Source organism: Apus apus, chromosome 4 (assembly GCF_020740795.1).
Source record: "Apus apus isolate bApuApu2 chromosome 4, bApuApu2.pri.cur, whole genome shotgun sequence".
In the NCBI taxonomy this organism is placed as follows: domain Eukaryota; kingdom Metazoa; phylum Chordata; class Aves; order Apodiformes; family Apodidae; genus Apus; species Apus apus.
The window spans coordinates 109,086,488-109,094,271 of NC_067285.1; the positions used below are offsets into that span (position 1 = coordinate 109,086,488).

Here is a 7,784-nt window from a genome sequence, read left to right on the forward strand (position 1 = left end):
AACTGGGCAGCAGGGCTACAACTGCTGAGTTGCAGGATGAGTCCCAGGGAGACCACAGAGTCATAGAATTGTTTTGATTGAAAAAGATCATTGAGTCCAACCATTAACCTGACTAACCAATGCCTTGAAATCCAAGTTTATGGCTTTGCTTTGGGAGGAGGGGGATTTTTGCTTACAAGAGACATTGAAGAGTGACCATTGACCTCCAGCCAACTCAACACTCCCGAACACTTCTGTTTCTATTGCCATGTGCTGAATTTTCTTTGCTTTCTGTGAGCCCAGAGGAGTAATGAGGAGGAGGAAATAATTGATTTAGAGTTGCCTGACAGATGCAAGAGCAATTACCAGAACCCATCAAGGCTTTTCTCAGCTGTAGAAAGCACGAAGAGCATATTTTGACAACGTGCCGTGGGCAGACAAGGTCCTGCTTTGTGTTACGTTGTGAATAAATAGTGCCTGGCCGTGTCAAGAGTTTATGCAGAGTTTTCAGGATCTGCTGAAGATCTGTCATTTAAGAGTTACTTTTACTTCTCTGAACTGCATAACAAATTAAGTAAATCCTGCTCTCCTCAGCACACAGTTCTACTGTGCCATAATAGGAATCAGAGCAGGACAAAACAATTAAAAGGCTTGAAAAAGAACAGGCACGATGGAGGCCACATGAGGGACAGATCAAAACAGTCCTGTTTTCATCCCATGGGGATGTGAGGCTGCTTGCTGGTGCCGGAAGGGGAAGGGGACAAGCTCTGAGAGCAGGAGGTTATCCAGGCTGCACTGGGCGGTTTTGACACATCTCATTTACTGCACATAGAAATCCCCCCAGCTGGTCCCTCCTCTCCAGAAAGTTTACCCCAGCAAATGTCTCTGTTCCCCTACCCCGTGCTAAACCCAGCAGGGCAGCATGGTCAGGGACCCACCATGCATCATGTCTGTGGCCATCTGTCCATCATCATGTGGTCACCTGTGTAGCACACGCATGACCAGAGCATCTTCTGAGCAGGTTCGAATCATCTCCTTCTTTCTTCCTTTTCCCCCATTGTCAAGATCAGGTTTTCTTATGAGGAGTACTCATCAGAAGCAGCCCACTCTGAGTCATTGTTAAATCAGGTTGTTTCAGTTCAACAGCTCACAGAAAAAGAGCTTCCTTACACTTTTTCTTTGTAAATCTGGATAGATGTTACAACAGGGGCCAGTGGGTGCCCTAATAATCCAGAGGCAGGAGGCAGGCATTTAGAGGTCGGGGCCCAGCAGTGCTTCTACGACCCCCTCTTCAGAGGGTGAACTCACCTGCCAGCCTCTCCACTGCAGTAAGACCACCAGCACTTGCAGCACGTGGGAGATGTCTTATCTTGACAGCAGAAATCAAACTGCTCTTCCTCAAAATGTACCAATGTTACATCACACTCACTCATTAATGTCATTGAAGTTGTGCCAGGGAACAAAAGTGATGCCTGAGCCAAGATAAACCAACACTGAAAACAGAGAAGAGCAGTATTTGCCAGCCAGGCTGGTGAGCCAGTTCAGAACTAAGTGCCCTGAGCCTACCCATGCCAGCTCTACCCGTCCCACTGTTGCCAGATGACTTGCTTAAGATGTGGCATTTCAGGTTGAGAGACAGAAATAATCTGGTTTTGACATTGTTAGAGATTTCTAGACAATTCTTCCTGCAAAAGCACGTAACTTGAAAATTCAGTTGCAGAGTTGGTTGGAGGCATTTTGGACCCTCTCCATGCTTTGGATGCTCAGCGTGTTGTGCCATGTCTTTTAATTTGACTTAAATTTGCATTGTCTATTCTTTCTATTTTTGTTTCTATTTCTGTTGGAAAAGAGTACCCTAAGAAACCAAACCATCTTTGGGAAGGCATGTTGGTTTCATCTTGGAACAATCTTCTTCTGCTGAAAGGTTTGCTCCTGGGACACAGTGGCTGAAGCCTGTGAGCTCCTGGCTGTTCAGATGCTGCCTTAGTAAGCAGGAGTATAAATACAGCTCTGCAGCCAGGGCAAGAGGAAACACTGCTGGCCTAGTCTTTGCTTTCAAGAAAAGTGTTGAATCAGAAACCACAGGAATAATTTGTGGGAAGGATGCTGTGTTTTAAAACACAATAAGAAACATATATATTTATTTTTGTTAATGTTCCTTGTTATCAAAAAAACTATCATTCACCTTGCTTGGATATTATACTTATTTTTAAGCCTTGCATAGTAACATATGTGATCTCCATGAGCTGACAACTCCAGGACACTTGTCCCACAGGAGCATGGTGAATACTCAGGAGGAACTGTTGTAGTCTGGGAGTGTGTGAACATGACAGAAGTCCTCATGGTGGGAACCCCACCGAAAGGCTGCCTTGCTTTGCTGAGAGCCTTCTGGTCTCGGAAATTTCCATCCTTCTGGCAGTGCCCACAGTGCTCCTTTCCCCTGGCAAGCTGAGCAGAGACAGGACATTTCCTTCTGTAGGGAGCAACCCAAGGTTAACCCGAGCATTTTTATTTTTAGCTGAAGCTTGAACTGGCCGGGAATCTGTGCGCTGGGAACGCTCACAGGAAGAGAGATCTTTCCAAAACCTGTGGGAAACATTAAGGTGGAAGAGAGACTGGTGGCTTGAATGCCCCTTTACAGACTTTTCTCTCCCCTCTGACCAGAGACCGAGTGAATGCTTTTTATAGTGAATAATTTTAGAAATACTTCCCTTTTTAGGCCCGGGGCAGCACTCAGAAACCCAGGCAGAGCAGGCGGTGCCGGAGCCAAGGCAGCATCCCCGTGCTCCTGGTGCCGGAGCGGCTGGATGCTGCTGTGGTTCTTCCTCTGCAAGTGGTTTCAGTTCACTTGTCAGGAGCTTTTCTGGCGCCTCTGAAACACGCAAGAGGCAGCAAGCTTTGGGGATGGCAGTCTGGCCTTTGGTGTTGTAATCCCTTATAAAGATTATAACTGCTTTAATTAGGGGTATGAACTTTTCTGTTTGCTTGGGGTTGTTTTTTTTCAGAGGCATCCTACCAGGAAAAGCCACAAATATTCTAGTATAAGCATGCTCGTACCATTGTAGTTTATTTCCCTCCTCAAATGGAAATGCACTTATATCACTATGAAATACTTGTTGCTTTGAAGTTTACTAGTTTAAAAGCATTAGAGAGAAAACAACACATTAACAAGCACGAGACTGCAGCATTTGCATGTAATCCTAACTGTCTGTTCCATAAGGAACAACAAGCACAAAGGACATTTACCACCCCTGTGGCTGCAGGGATCAAGCCCAGTCTTTGAACTTGAGTAGTGAAAAGGTGTTTTCTGTGACTTTTTTATTTTGGCTGAAAGGTTGATGGGGACAACTCTCCCAGAGCATTTGCTGGACTATCTTCTCCCAGAGGTAACTGCACTTCCTGTGGTTATGTTGACAAATCTTTCTGCCATAGCCTGTACTGAAAAGCCCTTATAAAATTCATTGCAAATGTACCTCCCCCACCCCCCGGATTTTAGGAGGCGTTTGATGGAGTCGTGGATGATTGTGGAGCTCTTACTTACAGCCTGGGGTCTCCTCATGCTGCTGCAAGCCTTGCTGTGTGGAGGGAGGTGAACCCTACCTTGAACGTGCCTATTTTTCTTGGCTGCTGCTAAAAGAAGCCCGGAGAGTCTGGCTCAAATATCCACATCTCTGTGGGAGGCCTGGAGGTTGGGTCAGATGAACCTCAGGGGAAAACCAGCATCAAATTTCAGATAAACAACGTCAGGCAAGCAGGTACACAGACCTTGCCTCAAGCAAGGTTGAACAGTATTAAAATGCTAGAGTGGAAAAGAAAACAAAAAGCTCATTTAATTAGGCATTACAGCCCCTGATGGATAGTAACAGGGATCTCCAGAACTGGAAACCAAAGCAGTGTGGTATCTCAGGTGGCTCACACATGACTGTGGCTGAGTCACCTAGCTGCAGCTTTTCTTTGGCAGCAGCAGCAAGCAGAGCTATAAAAATTAATCTGGGTTCTGAAGGAGTAGACTGTAAGGAAACCACACAGAAGAGCCATAGAATATGGCTATTTAAATCAAATTAGAGTTATAAATGTCACTGATAATGGAATTATATTCTATGGTAATAATATTCCTATCTATATTCTTCCAGTCACCCTGTGTTGGGGACGGTGTTTTATTGCTTCTCATGAAAGGTAAGAAGATAAGGCAGATAAATATTTTGGAAAACGAGGTCTTTGGCTTTTTTTTTTAAACCAATATGACTAACATTTTATTAGTGGTAAGAAAACAGAGCTGAGTTTACTTGCCCCAACCACCTTCACTTATTATTATTTTAAAAAGTGGGCTTTTAATACATCAGAAAAGCTTTTAAAAAGTGGCATTGAGATCACCCTCAGCAAGTTTGCTGATGACACCAAGCTGGGTGGTGCTGTCAATATGCCAGTGGGATGGGATGCCATCCAGAGGGAGCTGGACAAGCTAGAGAAGTGGGCCCAGGTGAACCTCATGAGGTTCAACAAGGCCAAGTGCAGGGTCCTGCACCTGGGCCGAGGTAACCCAAGATATGAATTCAGGCTGGTGGAGGTCACACTTGAGAACAGTCCTGTGGAAAAGGACCTGGGGGTTGCAGTGGATCAAAAGCTGGACATGAGGCACCAATGTGCAGTTGCAGCCCAGAAGGCCAACTGCATCCTGGGCTGTATCAAAAGAAGTGTGGCCAGCAGATCAAGAGAGGTGATTCTGCCCCTCTGCTCTGCCCTGGTGAGACCTCGCCTAGAACACTGTGTCCAGCTCTGGTGCCCCCAGGACAAGAAAGATGTGGACCTGTTGGAACGTGTCCAGAGAAGGGCCATGAAAATGATCTGAGGGCTGGAGCACCTCTCTTATGAGGACAGGCTGAGGGAGTTGAGGTTGTTCAGCCTGGAGAAGAGAAGGCTCCAGAGGGACCTTATAGAGACCTTCCAACACCTGAAAGGGGCCCATAAGAAGGCTGGGAAGAGCTGCTCACCAGGGCATGTAACAATAGGACAAGGGGTAATGATTTCAAGCCAGAAAAGGGCAGATTGAGGTTGGACACTAGGAAAAATTCTTTAATATGAGGGTGGCGGATCACTGGAATGGGCTGCCTAGAGAGGTGGTGGGGACCCCATCCCTGGAGACATTCAAGGTCAGGCTTGATGGGGCTCTGAGCAATCTCTTCTAGTGTGAGATGTCCCTGCTTGTGGTAGGGGGGTTGGACTAGATGACCTTTAGAGGCCCCTTCCAACCAAAGACATTCTGTGATTCTATGATTAACTTAGGCATGCTTAGGTATTCTCATCTTTAGAAATTATATGGTTTGACATTTGTCGTGTGTGGAGATGAAGGTGGGATGACAAGGTTTTGGCCTGGAAACCCTAGAACACTCAGGCCTTGAGAGCTTCTCAGCATCAGCTTTATAAACCCCCATGTACAGCAGATACAGGCTGGGTAATGAGGGCTTTTTAGCACCTTAGAGCAGTAACTTCATTTTCTTTATAACCACAATTGACTAAAATTTGTTTTACATTAAATCTGCTTTTCATTGGACAAAGGTCATCTTAAAAACAACAAAAAACACGTATCCATTTTAAGCCCCTTTTTTTCATCAGTAACACACTAAAAAGGGTGTTCACCTGTCCTTTTAGGTGACATTTCTCCAGCCATCCTGTAGCAAACTGCAGTAGAACCAGTGCCTCACTCCTCCAGCTGTCTCCTGGCAATAACACTGCCAAAACTGGCACTGAGGCCAGTATGACAACTAATACCAATGATCATTTCATTTTTTTCACTTGCTTTTAGCTGGTGCTCTCTGTACAGCTGCCCAGATCCTTCTCTATTCCCCATTTTGAGGGCATGTGAGACATTGCATCCCTAGGGACAGCGAGGCTCCTGGTGAAATGCAGTTGGCTTTTTTTGCCCTGCAACAGTTATCGTGGTTTCTATGACAATACTACTAAAAATAATTCAAGAAGCAGCCTTATCTTTTATCTTGCAGGAAAGAGTTCACTTTGTTCAAACCTGCCACGTAGGGTACATGCAGTTTTCTGATGGTTAATTTTTGGCTTGCATGCAGCTACTTTGTAGGTCCCTGGCAGCTCTGGAAGAATGTGTGTAGAGATCTCACTGCACAACCGCGACAAGAAACCTCACCTTCCTGATTTACTTCTTCATCACAGTTTGGCAGCAGCCCTCTGGTTTCACTGCCATGTTCATGTCTTCTATATTAATCACGTTGCTTCCCAGCCTGCACAGTGTGACTGGCTCTGCTCTGCACAGACCACCGTGCAAGCCTGGCCCCAGCTCCAGTAGCTTTCTGGATGTGCCTTCTGTTGGCCTTCAGCCTGTGTTAACGTGTCCTGCCACAGAATGGATGCAGAATGTAGGTCAGGCAGGAAGTGTTTACTTTCTCCTTCCATGCTTTGGCTGTAGACCAGGTGCATTGAGCAGCCCGTCTTGCAGCCACAGCTTTGCTCCTTAAATCCCCTTCCCCAGGGTGCATTTCTGGAACTACCACAGAAGCAGAGTGACTTGCTGTCATCACCTCCTCCCTAGTTCATTTTGTTCATGAACAAGAATGACACTCCACCAGAACCTGTTTTCTCTATACTAGGAACTCATTCAACTGACCTTGTAGTGCCTTGGCACTGCTTCTGATAGCAGAGCAGAACAATGCTCATCCTTATCTCCCCAGCAGTGCCACAGTTTGTAAAAGCCACTGCTGACAATCAACATCCCTTAACACTGTCCCCCAAATTGCCTTCTTCCCACCTGGTGGCTATCCCCTTCACAAGGATGAGAGCTAGGACAGGAGGAGACTGGAAGTGGTGCTTTGATGGACCAGTTGGAAGAAAATTCAGTCCATCGAAGGAACCAGGAGGCAATAAGTGATGGAGTTGCCACTTTCAGAGAGGTGGAGTGACACAGCAAGGATTTCTTCATCCTTTCAGCTTGATCTTCCAAAACTCAGATCCGTCCCTCAAAAAATGTATTCTAATTGACAAGGCCTTAGCAGTCTGGAGACTGAAACTGAGGAAGGAGAGGATTCTAAATCAGTTGATGGAGCAGGTACCTCTCAAACAGATAAAAAATCAGACCACTCTCAAGCAGAGAGAACAGCAAGCCCTCCTCAATCAGATGACAACAATTTATTGGTGCCCAACATGGGGTGCCAATAAATTGTTGTCACCATTTGACTCAGGTCTGACAACAATGCTCTCGATCCCCTCCCCCTCCCACCCAGGTAGGGAAGGAGAGAGAGAAAAAGAGAGAGAGAGTTGGCTGGATTGAAAACTAAACTACACAGCTTTAATTAAACTCTAATGACATAAGAAAATATATACAATTATATACAGATATGTTCAGGTATGTGCAAAAGCCTCTCACCTCCCTGCACCCGCAGCAACTCCCACCACACTCCCCCTCAGCTGGAGCAGTCCTGAGAAATCCCGGAGCTGCTGCTGGAGAAAGCAGAGAGTGATGAGGGTCAGGAGAGCTCGAGCCTGGGGGTTGATGGTGCTGGATGGACGGAGTCCTTCCCAGACACCGGCCGTGGGCAGGGGAGAAGGGAAGAAGGAGCAGGAAGGAAGCTGTCTTCTGTGATCTCTGACCTTCCTCTGAGCTTACGTGGATACATGGGATGGAATATCTCTGGCCAGTTTTGCTGTCTGTCTAACTCAGCCTCTTACAGGGGGGTCACAGATCTCCCCGTAGTGTCTGAGCCGGCAGAGTGAAGGTGCCACCTTGAAGCCCCAGCAGTTAGAAAAACATTCCTCTCTTATCAGCCTTAGTTAGAACACACTGT

The 7,784-nt window shown here is 46.3% G+C and overlaps 1 long non-coding RNA gene across 1 annotated transcript; it reads right to left on the reverse strand.

Moving 5' to 3' along the window:
* Positions 1–2,067: 2,067 nt before the first annotated feature.
* Positions 2,068–7,465, reverse strand: LOC127384749 (uncharacterized). The gene is made up of 4 exons (XR_007889488.1): positions 7,367–7,465; positions 6,134–6,339; positions 3,521–3,683; positions 2,068–2,851 (listed from the first exon to the last, which is right to left on the reverse strand). It is a non-coding gene; the product is annotated as an uncharacterized LOC127384749 (long non-coding RNA).
* Between the last annotated feature and the right edge of the window lie 319 nt (positions 7,466–7,784).